Source organism: Macaca nemestrina, chromosome 7 (assembly GCF_043159975.1).
Source record: "Macaca nemestrina isolate mMacNem1 chromosome 7, mMacNem.hap1, whole genome shotgun sequence".
Lineage (NCBI taxonomy): Eukaryota > Metazoa > Chordata > Mammalia > Primates > Cercopithecidae > Macaca > Macaca nemestrina.
Window position 1 is genome coordinate 56601131 of NC_092131.1, and position 22458 is coordinate 56623588.

At 38.5% G+C, this 22458-nt stretch overlaps 1 pseudogene; it reads right to left on the bottom strand.

Moving 5' to 3' along the window:
* Positions 1-14894: 14894 nt before the first annotated feature.
* The window catches only part of LOC139364007 (uncharacterized), a 37648-nt pseudogene continuing 30084 nt past the window's right edge, over positions 14895-22458 (bottom strand).

A 22458-nucleotide genomic window follows, 5' to 3' on the forward strand; every position in this document is an offset into this window, starting at 1 on the left:
CTTAAGAAATTGAATTGTATTAACTAGCTCAGCCTTTGCTTATGAGACCACTCATTAGGTTATTAGCCAGCCTGTGCAGTGGCTACCCTTCATCCAACAGACAATGACTGAGGATAGGAGAGAACACATGGTATAAAACATAAATGCCTAATGCCTGCCATTTCTACAAAGACAGGGGCTAGCTAACTGCTGAGAGTTACAGGCACAGCAGGAGGGGTCAGAAATATGTGTTAAATGAATAAACAAAGAACCTACTATTAATAGTCTCAGATGCTCTGCTAGATGCTGAGCACACAGTGTATACCACCAACAAAACATTGTTCAGTTTTCTGCAATTCACTTTCATACAAAAATATTACATTACACACAGACATAGAAAGAGCCACAATATCAATGTTAATAACAAATCAGGCTACAAAAGAGCATGTACAAAATCATTCCGTTTTTGGAACATAAAGAAGTATTTGTGCATGAGCAAAAGGTCTGACAAGATATATAATGTATGAACACGTTTGACCATGGTTTTCTTTGGGTGGTAGATTTGGGGTAATTTTAATTTATCCTAAAATCTTTCTAAAGTATTTTCACATATCTGACCTTGAACATGTGCTGCTTTTTTAAATAATCAGGATAATAAAGCTATTTTTATTAAGGCACAGGGAGTCTTAAAATATGCATGCCTTTTGACTTAGTAAATCCATTTCAAAGAACTTCTCCTAAGAGTATAATTGGAGTTCTGTTCAAACATACTTTTACATGAAAGTTTAAAGCGTTCTTTTCCTTCTAGAAAAAAGTAAGCATTTTTTGAGGATCCATGGTTTCTCTGTAGGTATGACAGAAAAATGAGCCTCCTTTACAATTCCTTGGGCAATCTGAAGAAAATTCAGTAAAACAAGTTGACTTCTGGCTTTGAGACTAAATAATCTATAGATACCAGTGAAAACAGGAGGCAGTACTCACATTGTAGTGGTCAGGGACACGGAAACAGCAAATGCTAGATTCTTTACAGAGAAAACCCATTTTTTAATGCCAATTTTGGGAAGACTTTTCCCTCCAACTACCAAATATTCCTAAGCTTTTTTGTTATGAAAATTTGTATCAGAGAAAGATCTGAAACTGATTTGTACAAAAGCATGAGACAGCAACGTAACAAAGCAGTTCTCCATTAGAACACTGAGTAAAACTTCTCCCTTCCTCCATCCCAAGATTTGTATTCAAAAAGTTTGAGATGTGACCTGTGATCAGCATTTTAGCAAGCATGCCAAATGATTTTCAAGGAGATGATCTAAGATGGCACTGTGAGACATACTGCCTTGGGCCGGGCGTAGTGGCTCACACCTGTAATCCCAGCACTTTGGAAGCCTGGCGTGCATGGATCACTTGAGCCAAGGAGTCCTGGGCAATACGGCAAAGCCCTATTTCTATGAAAAATACAAAAATGAGCAGGGCATGATGGTGTGTGCCTGTGGTCCCAGCTACTCAGGCTACAGAGGCAGGAGGATCAATTGAGTCTGGGAGGTTGAGGCTATAGTCATCTAAAATTGCACCACTGCACTCCAGCCTGGGTGACAGAGTGAGACGCTGTGTCAAAAAAACAAAAATAAAAAATAAGGAAAGAAAAGAAATACTGCCTTAACATGCTTTTAAGCATGGGCATTTACATTTTAACAAGGATTAAATCCTGAAGTTAGAGGAGTAAAGATGATATCCACTTCTCATAGCATGGTGGTCCAGAGACCTTGACCAATTCTACTGCTGGAAACAACTAAAAATCCTGAATGAAAGACCTTTCAGCATCTTTTTAGAATAGTTGATAAGCTATCCAGAAAACAAGACATGCTCTGAGGCAAAAAAAAAAAAAAAAAAGCAAAAAGCTTAATTTAAAACAAGAATCCAGAAGGGTAAGTAGAGCACTTAGGCTGGCTTTTGCTCTGAGGGATTTGTCAACTCAGGTGAAACTGAGCATTACTTTTCCTATTGCAAAGGATTGGAGGAAGAAGAAGCACAGATCTGCACACAGAGAGTTAGAAGGCTAATAAGAGATCCTCATGAATGCTTACAAGAGGTTCATGCTCAGTTAAGGAGTAGACTAAAAATAAACCTGCCCCCATCCCTGTGAAATGTGAGAAAAACTGTCTCTCTCAATCTGTGGGATGGGTGAGAAGGAGAAAAAGTCCCTGTTGAATATTCTTAGCCAAAAGCTATTATAGATTTTGTATACATTCATGCTACCTAGGATGTCCAAAAATCCTCAAGGTGAATTTCTACTTTAAAGTGTTGAAAGTTTGTAGTAGCCCAGGAACCTGACGAAATCCTCTCTGATGAAAACCATTTAGATCCTTGTGCAAAAAATTGCCAAAGATAAAGTTTTCAAAATAGGAGCTCACATTAAAAAACCCCCCAAATGCCAGAAAACAAGTTTCCATTAAAGGAAGAAGAAAAATAAAGAACTGAAAATTCGACATACACAATATTTAAATATTAAAATCATCGGACACACAATAGAAAATACATTTTTAAAGAACTAAAAGATAACCTTAAAAATATGAGCAGGAGACTCTAAAAGGATTATGAAGAAGAGGATATAAAGGGATTGCAATATGAGTAAAAGGCAAGAGACTACAAAAATGACTAAGCCTATCTGAAAAGTTGATTTGACAGAGCTGAAAAGAGTATTAGGAAACTGGAAGAGAAATCAGAAGAAATTATCCAGAATACAACATACAGAAACTAATACATAGAAACTTCAAAAGAGAAGTTAAGAGTTATGTAATATAAACTATGGTATATGTTAACATAAATTCAAGCAGTATTCTTTAAGGACAGTAAGCAGTTGAGAGAAAATGAGGAGAAAACAATGTTAAAGAAATAATAAAATTAGCCAGGCATGGTGGCGCTTGTCTGTAGTCCCAGCTACTAGGGGGGCTGAGGTGAGTGGATCACCTGAGCTTAGGAGGAGGTAGAGTCTGCAGTGGGCAGTGACTGTACTACTGCACTCCAGCCTGGGCAACAGAGTGATATCGTATTTCTAAAAAAAAAAAAAAGAATGAGAATTTTCCAATACTAATAAAAGACAGCAATGTGAAGACAGAATGCTCTATAAACCCCAGTTAAAATAAGTTTTAAAATGTCCACAGATTAAGACATCCTAGTCAAATTCCAGAGCACTAAAGATAAAAAGAAAGTATTAAGAACAGACACAGTCTTCTACCTAAAGAACAATATAGGAATGCTATAGACTTTATGCTCATTAATTTGAGAACTTAAAGTAGAAAAATTCACTGAAATATACAAACTGCCAAAGCACATATAAAGCATTTTTTATAATTAGCCCAAATTAAATGAACCATAAAGCACATCTCATGTTCTCTGATAATGAGGCAATTAAGTTAGAAATCAACAATATAATTATAATGAGACGACATCCTCATGTTTGGAAATTAAGAAACACTTCCAAATTACTTATAGGTCAAAGAAGAAATCAAAATGAAAATTAGAAAAATATTTTAAATTGAATTTTTAAGTCTACTTGCCAAAAATAGAAAGCAGTAATAAATATTCATATGAGAAAAGAAAAAATGGAAAAATTCCTTTTTAAATGTATATTACCAAAATGGACCCAAGAAGAAATAGAAAAATTGAATGATTCTATACCCATGAAAAGAATTAAATTTCACAAATAAAACCGGTGAAATTTTATTTTTCACCAATTTCGAATGTTTGGTAATATTTGTTAGTGAAGTCAAGATTTGGATGGCTTCACTAACAAAAATTACCAAACATTCAAGAAAAAATAATTCTAATTACAGAAACTATTCCAGAATATTGAAAAAGAGAAATAGCTTTCATCTCATTTTATGAGGTTAGCATTACCTTGATATCCAACTTTGCAAAGATAATATGAAAAAAGAATAATACATGCCAATCTTACTGATGAACATAGATGCAAAATACAAACAAAATGTAAGCTAATCAAATACAACAATAAATAAAATGGATGTTACAATTACAATTAGTTTAAAATTTTAAAAAAATCAATTAATACAATGTGGTAAATTATATTATACATTTTCCTTATTATCAGAGGTTCCAGTCAGTCCTAGGAAATGTGGAAACTTAGAAACAAATTCACATTAATTGCAGTTAATATCATTATCCATGTGGAAAATTTCAATGAATGCTCAAATAATTAGAACTAGTAACAGTTTATCAAATTCGTCTGATACAAAAATCTATATGTAAATATCACTTGCATGTTTTTAACACCAACAATAAGGTGTTCTAAAATGAGATTTTAAAAAATACTATTTACAATAGCATTAAAAATATAAAGTAATATATCCAACAAGATGCACAAGGCCTCCACAGAGAAAATGACAAAACAATATTTAAAAGACTGCCTTATGTATGCATGTGGTTATGTATATATTTGGACAAGCTTGGTTTACAAATGCATATGGAAGTAGTGAGGATAATCTTGAAGAATAATTAGGCTGGAGTGGAGGATCTAATTAGATTTCAAGAATTATTATATAGTATAACAATCAGTGTACAAAAATCACTAGCATTTCTATATACCAACAACAGCCAAGCTGAGAGCCAAATCAGGAAGGCAATCCCATTCACCATTGCCACAAAATGATTAAAATACCTAGGAATACAGCTAACCAGGGAGGTGAAAGACCTCTACAATGAGAATTACAAAATACTGTTCAAAGAAATCAGAAAACACATAAACAAATAGAAAAACATCCCATGCTCATGGATAGGAAGAATCAATATCATTAAAATGGCCATAATGCCCAAAGTAATTTACAGGTTCAATGCTATTCCTATGATTACCAATAACATTCTTCACAAAACTAGAAAAAAACTATTTAAAAATTCTTAAGGAACCAAAAAAGAGCATGAATACCGAAGGTAATCCTAAGCAAAAAGAACAATGCTAGAGGTATCATATTACCCAACATCAAACTATACCACAGGGCTATAGTAACCAAAACAGCATGCTACTGGTACAAAAACAGGGATACAGACCAGTGGAACAGAATAGCCTAAAAATAAGAGTGCACGCCTATGACCATCTCTTTGACAAACTTCACAAAAACAAGCAATGGGGAAAGGATTCCCTATTCAATAAATGATACTGGGATAACTGACTAGCCATATGCAGAAGATTGAAACCAGCCCCCTTCCTTACACCATATACAAAAATCAACTCAAGATGGATTAAAGACTTAAATGTAAAACCCAAAACTATAAAAACCCTGGAAGACAACCTAGGCAATACCATCCTGATCATAGGAACAGGCAGAGATTTTATGACAAAGACACCAAAAACAATCACAACAAAAGCAAGAATTGACAAGAGGGATCTAATTAAACTAAAGAGCTTCTGCACAGCAAAAGAAATGATCAACAGAGTAAACAGACAACCTGCAGAATGGGAGAAAATATTTGCAAACCATGCATCTGGAAAAGGTCTAACATCCAGCATCTAGAATTTAAACAAATATACAAGAGAAAGCAAATAACCCCATTAAAAAGTGGGTAAAGGACATGAACAGAAACATTTCAAAAGAAGACATACATGCAGTCAACAAGCATTTGAAAAAAAAAAAACTCAAGTCACTGATCATTAGAGAAATGCAAATAAAAATCACAGTGAGATACCATATCACACCAGTCAAAATGGCTATTATTAAAAGTCAGAAAATAACAGATGCTGGTGAATTTACAGAGAAAAGGGAACACTTATACACTGTTGAAGAAAGTATAAATTAGTTCAACCACCATTGTGGAAAGTAGGATGGCAATTCCTCAAAGGGCAAAAAACAAAACTACCATTAGACCCAGAAATCCCATTTCTTGGGATATACCCAGAGGAATATAAATCATTCTACCATAAAGACACATGCGCACAAATGTTCATTGCAGCACTATTCACAATAGCAAAATAAGGAATCAACCTAAATGCCCATCAATGACAGACTGGATTAAGAAAATGAGGTACATATATACTATGGAATACTATACAGTCATGAAAAAGAATGAGATTATGTCTTTTGCAGAAACATGGATGAAGCTGGAAGCTATTATCCTTAGCAAATGAAGGCAGGGACAGAAAACCAAATACCACATGTTCTCACTTATAAGTGGAAGCTAAATGATGAGAACTCATAGACACAAAGAAGAGAACAACAGACACTGAGGCCTACATGTTGGGGGAGGGTGGAAGGAGGGAGAGGAGCAGAAAAAATAACTAATGGATACTAAGCTTAATACCTGGGTGATTAAATAATCTATACAACATACCCTGGTGACACGAGTTTACCTAAGTGATTAAATAATCTATATTACATACCCTGGTGACACGTGTTTACCTAAGTGATTAAATAATCTATACGACATACCCTGGTGACACGAGTTTACCTATATAAGAAACCTGCGGCTGGGCACGGTGGCTCACGCCTGTAATCCCAGCACTTTGGGAGGCCGAGGCGGGAGGATCACAAAGTCAGGAGATCAAGACCATCCTGGCTAACATGGTGAAACCCTGTCTCTACTAAAAATACAAAAAATTAGCCGGCTGTGGTGGTGGGCGCCTGTACTCCCAGCTACTCGGGAGGCTGAGGCAGGAGAATGGCATGAACCTGGGAGGTGGAGCTTGCAGTGAGCTGAGATCACGCCACTGCACTCCAGCCTGGACAACAGAGCGAGACTCCATCTCAAAAAAAAAAAAAAAAAAACAACCTGCATGTACTGCCAAACCTAAAATAAATTTTTAAAAAAGAATTATTAATATAGTATATCAACCAAAACAATTGAGTGTGAGTCAGTGGTAGAACAGAATAGAGAGCATACATGTGGCTTGTGGCAGAGAAAGCATTGCAGAATACTAAAGAAGGGATGGACTTTTAAAACATGGTACTGGAACAATTGGTTATCCATAAGGAAAACAAATCAAATTGGATTTCCACGTTACGGCTTATATAAAAATCAATTCTTAGGTGAATCAAAGACTTAAGGGAGAATGCCAACAACACTAACACTTTTAGAGAAAAAAATAGAAGAACATCTTTATGACTGTTAGGTAGAAAAACATTTTAAAATAAGACTTAGAAGTTCAACCCATAAAACAGAAATTTGAGAAATTTGGCAAATTTTAACTGTATTAAAATTAAGTACTACAAATTGAAAGACATCGTAAACATAGTAAAAAGACAAGCCACCAACTGGGAGAAAATATTTGCAACAAATACAACTGACTACCATTTAATATTCAGAATATATAAAAATAAATTCAGCAAATGCAAGAAAGAAAAATGGTCAAAGCTTGAACATATTCCAAAACAGAAGACACATCAATAAATGTAAAAATATCAATTTTATTAGTATTAAGAAAACTGCAGATTAAAACTACAATACAATAGTATTTCAAGCCTACCAGAAAAGCAAAAATTAAAAATTCTAAAAATAACAAGAATCAGTGATGACATATATAACATGTATATGTGGTATATAACACTTATACACCACTGGTGGAAATTCCAGTTGGTGCAGCTACTTTGGAAAATAATTTGGCACTTTCTAATAAATTTGGAGATTCACAAATCCCATAATTTCACATCTTCTCTCCTATAGAAATACTGGTACCAGAAGACCCATGCAAGAATATTTGTAGTTGCACTGTTCAGTGATAGCAAAAATCTTTTAAAAAATCCAAATGTCCATCAACCGTAGAGTTTAAGTTTGTGGCATATTCATTCAATACAATTTTATATACCAATAAAATGAGAACTACAGGTACATATAAAAACACAGGTAAAACTTAATACATAATATTGATTTTAAAAAGTTGCAAGGCTGGGCATGGTGGCTCATGCCTGTAATCCAAGCACTTTGGGAGGCTGAGATGGGCAGACTGCATGAGCCCAGGAGTTCAAGACCAGCCTGGGCAACATAGCAAGATCTCATCTTTACAAAAGATAGAAAAAATTAGCTGTGCACAGTGGTGCATGCCTGTAGTTCCAGCTACCAGGGAGGCTGAAGTGGGAAGATCACCTGAGATAGGGAGGTAGAGGCTGTGGTGAGCCATGATCATACCACTGCACTCCAGCCTAGGTGAAAGAGTGAGACCCTGTCTCAAAATAAAATAAAATAAAATAAAAGCTGCAGAATATAGTCTGATTCCATTTGTATAAAGTTCAAGTATAGGTAAAACTAAACAGTATGTTTTATATGGAAATAAATGTAAAAGGTAAAATCTTAAAGGAAGGTAAGGCAATGATTGACACAAAAATCAGGATAACAATTTTCTCTGAAAGAGAAAGAGTCCACGGGGCCCTACAGAAGACTTAAAGGATGAACTATTTTTCTTAAACCAGGTAGATGGTATTTTTATTTGTTTTATCTTATACATGTTTATATATCTACTTTTTATCTTTCGTTTTGAAAATACCTTCAAGCGTCATATACTCTCCAAAACAATGAATTTCTACTGGAGAATTTCAAGCCTTCATAAGCATTTGGGAGAGAGATTGAAGAGGGATTATTGGAACCTTCCTGCCTCCCCTACCTATGGTGTATTAGTCTGTATTCACACTGCTGATAAAGATATACCTGAGCCAGGCGCGGTGGCTCACGCCTGTAATCCCAGCACTTTGGGAGGCCAAGGAGGGAAGATCATGAGGTCATGAGATCGAGACCATCCTGGCTAACACGGTGAAACCCCATCTCTACTAAAAATACAAAAAATTAGCCGGGCGTGGTGGTGGGCACCTGTAGTCCCAGCTACTCAGGAGGCTGAGGCGGGAGAATGGTGTGAACCCGGGAGGCAGAGCTTGCAGTGAGCCAAGATCACGCCACTGCACTCCAGCCTGGGTGACAGAGCGAGACTCCATCTCAAAAAAAAAAAAAAAAAAAAAAAAAAAAAAAAAAAAAAAGAGATATACCTGAGACTGGGCAATTTACAAAAGAAAGAGGTTTAACTGACTTACAGTTCCACATGGCTGGGGAGGCCTCACAATCATGGCAGAAGGCAAGGAGGAGCAAGTCACATCTTACGTGGATGGCAGCAGGCAGAGAGGGCTTTTGCAGGGAAACTCCTATTTTTGAAACTATCAGATCTCATGAGGCCCATTCACTATCATGAGAACAGCATGGGAAAGACCTGCCCCCATGATTCAATCATCTCCCACTGAGTCTCTCCACAACACGTGGGAATGAGATTTGGGTGGGGACACAGAGCCAAACCACAAAATATGGGTTTGTGGAGGAGCTGCCTGGCCAGAGATAGTGTCTCTGACCTTCTTGTTCTCTCACATCTCTTTTAAAATCTGGAGTTCAAATAAACTCCCCAACCCTCCTACTGCCATTTGCAGGCATTCTCTTCAAGGCCATAATGATTCTTTTTATCCCAGCCTTTTTATATGAACAGAATTTATCCACACAGATATCTGCCAAGAGTATGTCAAAAACCCCAGGGACACTGCTATCTAGCCTCTGCTGAATTTGCCCAGATCTCATATTACTGGCCCACCAGCTTTTCTGGTTACTCAGACTCCCTCGTTTTGGCCCAGTTCCTTGGCTCTGGCTGTTTGTCCAGCTCTTGTGACAGGAGGCCTGGCTGGGCCAAGTGTTTCAATGTAATCTTCAGCACTGCCTCCATGGCCTGTTTTCCAATATATATTCTCAATTCTCATGTGCCATGATCTCCCCTGACAGAAACTCTTGGGATGAACAAGTCTGGTTCTCTTGGGTACCCCCTATTCTTCCCAAATACAGGGGAGGAGGTCCAGGGAAGAGCAGTTTCTTTAAATTCATCACAGTATAGTGATTTCATATTAGTCTGAGTCATGTGCCTCTGTCAGTGTCCCATTCAAACCCTGTTGACATTAGCAAGTTGAATACTCCTACTGGGAAGTTCCAAACAATGGAAAAAGTCTTCAGAGAAATTGAAGACTGTTTTACTTTTGGCCTGAGCTTGGGTTAGGATGGGCATTCCAGAGAACCCATCCAAGATATCACCTGATCTGATCCTTTTACTCTCAGAGTTCAAAATGTTCCTTGCAGAAGGACCTTGCATTTCACAGACTGCTGCCCACGGAACTTGTTGCTACAACAAAAGCTCCCAAACCATGGAAACTGTTTGTGTCCACCAAACCCAAAGCACAACTGTACACACAGCGTAAAAATCAAGTTGCCTTAATCTTGCATATTTGGCTCAGTTTTTCCTAGCCACATCCTAAAACAAAATGGGTTGAATTACTGGATGAAAAATAAATTCCATCCATGGAACTGTTGCTATTGTCACAGAAAACAAAAAGAAGGTGTTTTTCTGCCATGTCTTGGAAGAAGTGAAGTCACTGTTTTAGGATAAAGGGATTAGACTTAAAGTCCTACCACATGCAGAAAAATGGAGTTGGTTGCTTAATTAGACACTGCTATTAAAAGGTCTCTTATTATTTTAAATTGTGTTTTAAAATACTTAAAAATTCAGGAAAACCTTTCTGGAGAAAAATTTGAAAGTGCATATTTAAAGTCTTCAAAATATATATAATTTTACCCAGTAGTTCCAATTCTAGGAATAATTATTATGGAAGTGGCTGAAGAATTATCTGCATAGATATTTAATGCTGAGTTGCTTTTAACAGTGAGTGGGAGAAAAACAGTTAAGATGTTCAACCTAGGAAATTGGCTAAATAAATTACTGTGTAGTAGAAGTGCTCCTTAAAACCTAAATAACCCTCTGGATTAGCCATAACTCTCCATTCTTTACATAATAAACTTCCGTCTAATGCCCCAGCATGCTGAGTGCTCACAGCCTGCAGGCTGTCTTTCATTAACCCACACACATTTATTCCCAGTAGTTGAGTTGTATGCTCACCAAGAATCAGGTGTGTTTGTTCCCAAACCTGTTTATGCTGTTACAGTTTTTTATTGTAATTATATAATTTTATTAAAAAGTATATACACCAATGGAATTACAAAAGAGAGATTTTTGTTTCTCCGAAATCCAGATTGAAATTTTTAGAAAGACTGGATAAATCTGAGTTGCCAAAAACTAAAAATGCTGATTAATTAGGTGATAATGGACAAGAGTAAAATATTAGGGGAGAAAATAGTAATGATGCAGGAGACTCTGTCATCTGTATGAACATGAATGAACCTAGAGGACATTATGCCAAGTGAAATAAGCCAGGCATGAAGAGACAGTTACCATCTGACCTCACTTGCAAGTAGAATCTAAAAAAAAGAAGTAGAGAGTAGAATGGTTCCCAGAGACTGGGAGTAGAGGGGTAGACGGGGAAGGAAAGACATTGGTCAAAGGGCACCAGTTTCTGTTAGACAGAAACAGAAGGAATACGTTCTGGTGACTTATTGCATGGCATGGTGACTAAAGTTAATAATAATACATTTTACATTTCAAAATAGCTAAAAGAGAGGACTTTAAATGTTCTTACCACAAAGAAGTGATAAATATTTGAGGTGATGGCTGTGTGTATTAGCTTGATTTGATGATTCCACAATGTATGCATGTATTGAAACATTATATTGTGCCCATAAATAGATACAATTATCTTTTGTCAATTAAAAATAAAACTTTTTTTAAAAAGGTATACTTGCTAACTAAAACAAACAACATTCTCTGCACAATGAAGCATAAAAGAAAAGATAAATTCAAAAATTCTCACTTTCTTATTCTCCTGTATTTTGCCTAACAAAACCTCTTATTTCTACTTAAGTCAATACAACGATTTCACTAATTCTGACAAGAACTGGTCTAAAGCTTATTCTTTGAGAGTCAGTCAATAATATAACCAGAATAAAAATACTAAGAAAACAGCTCTCTTATATAGAGAAACACTTTGGAAGCACCCACTTACGTATCAATAATTTGACTAAATTTGAAGCACAGAAGAAGTACTGCTAAGCCTATTGTGATATAATAATTTCAAATCCTTCTCAGAATCAATTCAATGAAGAACAACACTTTTCAGCCTAATTCTCATAACTGCAGGCACTCAAAAGTAATAAAATTATATTTTAGAAACAATATTCTAATAATCAGATCTTTTTCTAACTCAGACTATCTCCCAAATTTAATCTAGATTAATGAGTTTTACTAGGCACTCATGTATCTACTGAAAGATGGGGCACATTCAGATGGTGGCTAGTGTCTAGTTGAGAGGAAAGTGGTAGATTTAACATTTATTGAGCCCTTAATATTTTCAAGTAACTGTAATGGGTGAACCATTAACTACAAATAGTCCCTTAATGCAGTAGCCTGGCAGACGAGTGTGAGACATGCTTAACGATAGAGGGGGAGAAGAAGGAAGACCTGCTGAATGTAATGTTTAAGGAAGGCAGAAGAGGGAGTGGTAAATTCTGACTCAAGGTCTGAAGGAAGGGTAAGGTTTCCAAGAGCAGAGCTGGAGACAGGGTATCAACAGAAGAGAGCTCATGAGCAATGGTAGACACATAGGAAAAGGGCTTGGCCAGGAGCAGTGAGCAGTTTGCTGACTTTAGGGTGTGCCAATATGGGGTGGGGACAATAAGTGTGTGGGAAACAGAACTGGAGCATCAGGCTGGGGCCTGATCCTAGAGAGACTTAGAGGCCATTCCAGGGAAGTTGGGCTTTATTCTGTATACACTGGTGATCTGCTGACATATTTTGAGCCAAGGAGTGAGCAGATTTAGGTTTGGGGCACTGTCTTTGGTGACAGTCGATAGGATAATTTGGAGTTGGGAAAACTTGGAGACCAGTGAAAAAGTATGGAATCTATTGTCGCTGGTTGAGACTCTTTTTCCCAATTTTCTGTTTACCTGCTGGCTGTCTTCAGAGAGGATTATTAGCATATCAGGGTGTAATTTTTTGAATGACAGTAGGAAATTAGGTTTATCATTATTTCTTTGTTCCAAAAGACTGGTTGTTAGAGATTTTTAGTGCTCTTTCCATAATCTAAGAATATCTAGTGAGATGGTGAAATATGCACAAAAATGCAATTTGCTCAGCTTATAAATATTGGCTATTTAATTAACATTGTTGTGACATTGATATATTTTTCTTATATAGATGATGAGAGAAAGTTCTTTGAAAAATTGCATATCTATTGTTCTTGAGTAAGTTGCTAAGAGCATTTTACCACCAAGAATAGAACTAAAGAAAATTGGCTCTGCCTTGTCTGAAGACCATGACTTCTACCTTGGGAACATGTGCACCCAAATGAATACAGCCTCCTCTGTGTGTTCATGGGAAGGGATCACGGGTGGGGAGGCGCAGTGATTCTCAGAATGGCCCCTGTAATTTAAACCTAAGTACCAACATCTCTATGTCAGAAGCAAGGAAATAGACCAAAGCTTTAAATGACTAGTTTCAAAATACGCACTTAACCAGTTCTAATGCTGAGTGGAAAATCTTCACCTTTATAATTGTTTTGTATGTCCCAGTAAATATGTATAACAACTTTCTCCTAAGACATTTCTCCCTTTTGGTTCTAGAGACAAAAAAAAAAAAAAATTGTTGCCTATGTTTCTAAACTTTTTTTCTAGGACTTCACATTTTTAAATTCAAGTTGAATATCCCTTATCTGAAATGCTTGGGACCAGAAGGGTTTCAGATTTTGGATACTTTTGGGTTTTCGAATATTTGACTATATATGCTGAGATACTTCAGGGATGGGACCCAAGTCTAAACACAACATTCATTTATGTTTCATATATACCTTATCAATGTTGCCTAAAGATAATTTTATACAATATTTTAAATAATCTTAAGCACAAAACAAAGTTTTGACTGTGTTTTGACTGTGACTCACTGCGCGAGGTGAGGTGTGGAATTTTCTACTTGCAGCCCCATGTTAGTGCTCAAAACATTCATATTTTGGAGCATTTTAGATTTTGGAGTTTGGGATTAGAGTTGTTCGACCTTTGTATCAAACATAACCAATTTATTAACAAAGCAGGTACAAAGTATGACACATGTATGCCCCTAACTTCTGAAGAAAAGCAAAAAAGACTAGTAGGTCAAAATTGCTTTTCTCTCCCACAAATAATCTTTGTTACTCACACACAACATATACTTTGCAAGTGTTTCCAAATTTCTGAAAACTTCACATCTCTTGTCTCAAGCTCTAGGTATGTACCTGTCTCCCATATTGTGGTGTCAAAGGGAAGGTGTCTGAGCAAACTTATTGATCTCAACCTTTTCTTCTTCACCTATGGCAGAAGCCACAAATACCTTATGTAAAGGGCTTGCAGCTGTGCCCTATGAAGGAAAACTCCCTCCAGACTGGGCATGCATCCTGGCCTCTATTTGGAATGCTCTCTTTCTGCCTCAGTTTCCTTCCAGTGTGTGTGTGTGTGTGTGTGTGTGTGTGTGTGTGTGTGTATATAGACTCTGCCTCTCTGCCCAAGACTTCTATGATGACAGCTCACTGGGCAGGGAGCCTGGATCTATGTTCCAGTCTCCTCTTGCAGATCAGATACCACCTCTGGATCCTTCTCTGCTCCTCACTGACCAAACTCAAGGAACAGATCTTCCCTGCCCAGGTCTCCAGGACCCCACCCTACCCGCTTCTAGGAGAGAATTCACACAGGTAAGTTAAGAACCGTTACAGCAAGGGATAAATCCTTCCTGCCCCTCGCATGGTGTGCCTTAACATTTAGCCTTAACCACAGGGATACAGAATAGCCCCTTCTGCACAACTGAACTGGAAAATTGGATCTGCATATATAAAAGGAGGTTGTTCTAGCTAACTGATTAGTAAGGCCCTTGTAGCTCGTCCAGTTACATATATTCGTGTTCAACTTGTCACACTGTCTGGCTGACTAATTTGGCCCATAGACTCCCCAAACATAAGATTCTAATGACTCACTTAAAGTTTTAATATTCAGAAGACTGGGCCTTCTCCTTGGAAAGTTGTTCTGATGAGCAGGAATGTTAATTTGTGAGTGTAAGCACTGCCTTCACCTCTGGACGTGTCTGTGTGGTATATGCCGAAGAGACAGAACTCGGCACAGATGGTGACTCCTGAATCATTAACTTCAGGCAGCTGTGTTCCGTGGCTGTACAGCTCTGTGGCAGCATAGGCACCACGAGCCCACAGATTATCACAATAAACAGTACAGGACCTCTTGCAGGTTGTAGGCCATGGAGCACATGTTTAACTTCTTTGGGGAAAAAAATAATTCACTGGCAAAAAAAAAAAAAAAAAAACCCAGAATATTTGCCAAACACCTCATTTCCTCCTCTATAACCAGATGGTTATGAATCATGTGAAACATCCCTTCCACCTCCATGAACAAATATTCGTGTTATTTACAAACTAGTAGTACATTTGTGACTGTGCACACACGCCTAAAAAATTTCTAGGCCATGGAATATATTTCTTAAGTATATGGGAAAATCTATAACATGAAAATCTCTATCTTCCCAGGCTTTCTGAATAATGTGTATTAAAGAGTTGTTAATGACCTAACAAAAGTTACTGGGTCTTGGAGTGTGAGACAGATGACTATTCTAGAGAAAGGATGTTATATGAAGCAGGAACTACATTTTTTCACTGTGGTTTCACCCTTTTATTGAGAAACAACAATAAACATTTTTGTTATGGCTTTGAAAAGAGAAAATAAATGCCTTTTTGTTATGGCTTTGAAAAGAGAAAATAAATGCCTTTTTGGAAGAGAGACAGAGAAAAGGCAGGAAGGAAGGGAAAGAAGGAAGGGGAGATTGGATGGATTCTTTGCTAGCCAAGGTGCCTAAGAGCTAGAAACAAAAGTAGGAAATAAAAACACTGTAGCTTTCTGCACCACAGCTGCCTCCCCTCGCAGCAAAGAGCAGGCCCTCGGCCTCCCAGCCTGGGAGAGGGAGCATCACCCTTAGACACAATCTAGCCCAGAAGGGCCTGGCGCTGTCCTTTTTGGCCCCCTGACAAGAATGTTCACTTACAGATTCCAAGTTATCCTAAGTCCATCTGGCGTGGTCTGAGGATCAAAAACAAATGTGTGGAGCCTCCCCTCCCTCGCACCCGTCTGCACTCTCAGGCTCTGACCTGCTTTCAGGAGCACTCAGGGTGAAGCCCAGACTTGTCCCACAGGGGATTCTCTGGGAGGGAGGCTGGGAGCACATGGCTCTGCCTGCTCACCCACCCTAAGAGATGGAAGGAAGCAGCCCAGCGGTGCCCCTCAGAGTCAAAGACAGCCTGGCTCGCTCTCACAAGCCCTTCAGCTTGGTGGTCAGCAGTGAGGTGTTTTGTTCCTTTCTTACTAGAGTCACAGAGAGTTAGAAGGGAACTCACAGATGATTGTACAAAGGGAAGAATATTAGGGCTTAGCGAGGTCAGACTACTCACACGGGTCATGCCAAATGAGCAGAAGAGTCGGGATTCGATACCAAGGATGAGGATGTCATTTGTAGCATTTTGCCATCCTATGGATGGGTTTAAATCAGAGGGAATAACTTTGACCCAGCTATTCTTCAAGAGAAGATAAAGCTAGGGCTTTGGGAACAGTAGGAGGTGGGGAGGAGGGGAAGGGTAACATCAGGCAGCATTTATGTGACCAAACAGACACCTTTTTGACACAGGTTGGACATGTCAGATAAAATAATCTGCCATCTGCACCAACTTGTTTGACCTGAACGACAAGTTCCAATGCCAAGGTGACTAGAGAAGAGGGAGAGTACAGGAAGCAAGGGAGGAGGGGAGACTTCTCCTCTTTCTCAGGACAGGAGTCTGGCACCTCATCCTTTTATGAACAATAGAGCCCCTGTGTAAGCCCCACATCCCTCAGGAAAGGAGGATCCCAGGACGTCCCATCCTCTGCAGCCTGCAGCGCCTCTTCCTCATTTCCTTATTGACTCCTGATTCCAGGAGTCCCAGGTGGGCAGGGCTTAGACATCCAGTTGCATCAACTGTCCCTGTGTCCTATCCCTGATTTTACTTCACTACAGGAAGTAGCCAGAGTGCAACAGCAGGCTCTCTGTGTCTGGATTTTATGACAAAAGAGGATTTATCAACAGTACTTGAGGGCCTTCCTGAGAAAGAGGAATTGGCCTCTCTTCAGTCAGGAGCCAGGAATTATTTGCACGCCAAGCAAATAGCTCCCAAGCTAACAGTAAATGGCTGTAGGGCTGTGTCATTCATTGACCCTGGGAATTCACCCGAGGCACCTCTGGAATTTGAAAATAGCTGTTAACTACATTAAATCGTGAGAATTACAGATTTTTCCAAAAGGGATGATCATTAGAAATGTGAGGTGTCAACTGAGGTCCGATGAATAGGCACCACCAGTTTGTTTTCTTCCTATAATCCAAGCCTCTGAAAATGACCTGAGAATTCACACATATGATCTGAGAGTCAGGACTGGCCAATATTGTAGAAAGTGAAGGTAAAACCTGTATTCTTCCCACCTCCCTTTAAACAGAGTACTTACTATATTAGTCTGGTGTTTGGAACACCTACCGTAGCTTATTCCTTTGGACTTATGCATTTTTGTATCTAAGAAACTTCTTTCAGAATAAAAATACTCTTGCCAGGGGCAACATATCAGGTTGTTGTGGACTGAATTGTGTCCCCCTAAAATTCATAGAAGTCCTAACCCCCAGTAGCTCCAAATGTGACTGTATCTGGAAACAGGGTCTTTATAGAGGTAATTAGGTTAAAATGAGGTCACTGGGGTGGGCCCTAATCCAATATGATGGGTCTCCTTATAAGAGGAAATTGGGACGCAGACCTGTTCACAGGGAAGACCATGTGAAGACACTGGAAGAAGACAGCCATCCATCAGGCAAGGAGAGGAGCCTTGGAGGAGACCAATCCTGGGGACTCCTTGATCTTAGACTTCTAGCCTCCAGGGTTATTAGAAAATAAATTTCTGTTATTTAAGCTGCCCAGTCTGTGGCACCTTGTTATGGCAGCCCTAGCAAAGTAATTCACAGGCTATTTACACTTGAACATGAATTATTGGTAGTAGGAAAAAAAAAAAAAAAACCAGCCCTGTAACTTTCCTAGTCTTGAGGAATGGAGACTATGAACAAATCAAGTTTTCTGTGGGAATTCTGGGCCATGGGCTTTGGAATCACCACCAGCGATGGAACCCCAAGTAAGCTACTAAACCTCAACAGGCTCATCCATGATGTGGGGATTATCATAATATTGACCTTATAAAGCTGCTAGGATTAAATAAAATACATGGAAATTGTACAGTGCCTAAGACATAGTGAGCACTCCATAAATTGTAGTTATGATAATAGTGAGGGGCTAGGAGAGGGGGCTCTGAGAAAAGAGGACTAGGTAGAAGACAGAGGGGAAAGTAATAAAAACAATGGTGGTCTGCAGAGTCGCGAGCCCTGGATTTTAGCTCCAGCACTGCACTGATTAGATAATTTTGGGAAGTCACTTTGTTGCCCTGATCCTCAGTTTCCTCATCTATACAATGAGAAGGCTAGACTGTATACAAAAGAAAAACAGGGAAGAGGAAGCTAAAAACACCTCTTTTTTTTTTTTCTCAAGGTGGTCCTGAAAGGAGGAGGTGCTTTGCTTCTCTTTTTCACAGATGTCAATTATGGATCAACTTCGGAGTCACATAGAAGAGGTAAACACAAATTTCTTCACTTGCTTTCTTTTCCTCCCACCAAATATCCATTCCTGTAGTAGCTACCATGATTGATAAGAGGAGCATTTTCCAGGACCACCCTTAGCCATGATCTCAGGCCTCTGGAGTGGCCCCCCTCCACTCTTCTCCAATGATCTTCCTTGGAGCCTTCCCTCCAAACCTTTCCATATCCAGGAAACCTAGATTTCCACACCCCAGGGGAACGTCTCACTGGATCCCAGGAGAGCAGAAAAGCATAGATGGGTTGGACCTCATGTTACTCTGAAGGAATATCCTGAGATTTACTCTAGAAATGCATTCTCCGCCAACACCAGAACTTAAGAGTCTTCATCACAGAACTTATTACATTTATTAGGTGATAATTGATGAGGCTTTGGACAGAGCATGCATTCCTTCAAGCAATCAGCTCTGCTTACTTGCTGCCAAGACACTGTGCTAAGTACTAGGCTGGACAGTTCTTTCCTGGGGGGAAATTCATAGACTATTAGATAGTTAAAAAGAAAAAAAATCCATCATTTTACCATGCACTTCACATCAAACGAGCCATAGCATATTTCTGTTAAATATTGATATAAACCGTCATGGAAATAATTAAACATCTTCACCTTCCAGCACCATCAATTGGCCATTTCTCACCTGATCGCTGAGGATATAAAGTGCTTTTCCAGACTCTAGGACTCTGGTTCATTGCTAGTAACAGGACGCCTCTCATGTATTGGAAGCCAGAAACATCCAGGACCCTCGCTGACTCCTTGGGCACAGCCGTCTGAGCAGACCTATGAAGAAACAGAAGGATTTGTGCCTTTTAGGTATCTCTGGTCAAAACAAGTATTTGAAGTTCTGATTCTGCTATTATCTGGCACCTACACTTGGCCCATTGCTGGAAATATTAGGACTAGAAAACATCAAGATCAGGCACCGAACAGGAAATCTCCACTGAGTGGGTTCAGATGTGGAAATAACTGATGAAGACTGGCTATGGTTATAATATGGAATGCAGTTTTCTAATTACGTAGTGCATGGGTCTCGTGTGTGTGTGTGTGTGTGCATGCATGCGTGTCTGCATGTGTGTGTTCGTGTGTGTGTGTGCATGTATATCTAAGGTGCTTCACATTTAGCTCTCAGCTCTTGGAATTAGTCCACATTCTGAGGTAAACCTATGGTGTTTGATACAAATCAATTGGAGAGAAACATCTGGTGTCATTTGTTTTTCTAGATTCGTTTTTAATATCTCCAAGACAGAGACACAACAAAGCTGTACTTAGGGCCAACTTATTCTAAAGTTTTATCGTTATCTAGAAGTAGATACCTGTGTCTCTTTCATTTCTTTATTTGAATAAAATTAAGTGGGTCTAGTCCTTACCTTAATTCTCTCTTAAAAATGCTCAAGAAAACCAATTTCAGTAGCTGGGCCTAAAACAATATTGCAAAACTTGGGTGCTAGGGTTATAACAAGGATTTTTCCAACCAGCAAGAAACAAAACAAGACTTTCGAACAGTTTTATTATTTTTTATCTTTTTAAAAAATTGTATTGGGGTAAAATACACATAGCATAAAATTTACCTTCTTAACCATTTTTAGGCCTACAGTTCAGTGGTATTAAGTACATTCATATTGTTCTATGGCCACTACCACCATCCATCTCCAGAATCTTTTCATCTTCCCAAACTGAAATTCTGCCTCCATTAAACAATAACTCCCCCGTCCCATCTTTCCCCAGGCCCTGGAAACCACTATTCTATTTTCTGTCTTTATAAATTTCACTATTCCAGATATTTCATATAAATAGAATCATAGAATATGTGTTCTTTTGTGGCTGGCTTATTTCGCTGAGCATAATGTCTTCAAGCTTCATCCATGTTGTAGCACATGTCAGAGTTACCTTCCTTTTGAGGGTAAATAATATTTCATTGTATGTAGATGCCACATATTGTTTTCTCACTCATCCATCAGTGGACACTTGGGTTGCATCCACATTTTGGCTACTGTGAAAAATGCTGCTATGAATATGGGTGTACAAACATCTCTTTGAGACCCTGTTTTCAATTCTTTTGGTTATATACCCAAAAGGTGAATTGGTGGATCATATAGTATTTCTACCTTTAATTTTTTGAGGACTCACCATACTGTTTTCCATAGCAGCTACATCATTTTACAATCCTACCAATAAACAGTGCACAAGGGTCCCAATTTTTTCACATCCTTGCCAACACTTATTATTTTATGTTTTTTGGCTTGCCATCCTAATGGGCATGAGGCCTTCCAAACAGTTTTATGATCGACTAAGTTAACCAAGTAAACCAGATCCATAATGTGCCATAACACCAATTACCAAAAGAAAGGGGGATGGAAGACACTCAGAAAGTTCCACCCTAGCCCTTACAACACGGTTTGAATGGAGAGTAGAAGGGGACAAGTTCCCATTTCACAAGGTAAAGTTTATAGGTTACCTAGATGTCTTTCACTGCCACTTGTTCTAGGTCACGCACACAAAATCCAACTCAGCAGTCTCAAGTAAATCAGGAGGAAAATGATGCAAGTCTCAATGAGAGACAGAGAGAAATAGTGATAGAAAGAGTGAAAAGGAAGAGGAGGAGGAGGAAAAGGAGAAAAGGAAGGAAGAGAGGGAATAGGAAAGGAAAGGCAAGGAAAGCTTTCACATAGCAAATGATACAGAGTGAAAAGGCAAACTACAGAATAGGAGAAAATATTTGCAAACCATATATCTGATAAGGGATTACTGTAATATCCAAAGTGTATAAGGAATTTCTACAACTGAATAGCAAAAAATAAAATAGTAACAAATAACCCTACTAAAATGGGCAAAATACTTGAATAGACATTCTCCAAAGAAGACATGCAAATGGTCAACAGTTATATAAAAAGATGTTTGACTGGGCACAGTGGCTCACGCCTGTAATGCCAGCACTCTGGGTGGCTGAGGCTGGTGGATCACCTGAGGTCAGGAGTTCGAGACTAGCCTGGCCAACATAGTGAAACCCCATCTCTACTAAAAATAGAAAAATTAGCCAGGTGTGGTGGCAGGCATCTGTAGTCCCGTCTACTCAGGAGGCTGAGGCAAGAGAATCATTAGAATCTGGGAGACGGAGGTTGCAGTGAGCCAAGATCATGCCACTGCACTCCATCCTGGGCAACAAGAGCAAGACTCCATCTCAAAAAGCAAACAAACAAACAAACAAAAGATGCTCAACATCATTAATAATGAGGGAAATGGAAATCAAAACCGCAATGAGATATCACCTCATTAGAGTGTTAGGATGTCTATTAGAGAAAAGAAGATAACGCACGTTGGTGAGAATGTAAAGAAACTTGAATTCTTGTGCATTGTTGGTAGGAGTGTAAAATGGTACAACCACTATGGAAGGCAAAAAGAAGGGTCCTTTAAAAATTGGAAATAGAACTACCATATGATTTAGCAATCCCACTTCTGGGTATATACCCAAAAGAACTGAAAGTAGGGTCTCAAAGAGGTATTTGTACTTCCACCTTCCTTGCAGCATTATTCACAGTAGCCAAAAGGTAGAAGCAACATAGGTGTCCATCGATAGATGAATGGATAAAGAAATTGTGGTACATACATATAATAGAATATTATTCAGCCTTTAAAAAGAATGAACTCCTGCAATATGCAACAACATGGATGAACCTAGAGAAATATTATGCTAAGTGAAAGACGTCAGTCAGAGAAAGACAAATACTGTATATTTCACTTATGTTCGATATCTAAAATAGCTGCTATGGTTTGAATATTTGTTCCCTTCAAAACTCATGTTGAACCTTAATCCCCAATATGGCAGTATTGAGAGATGGTTTCCTTA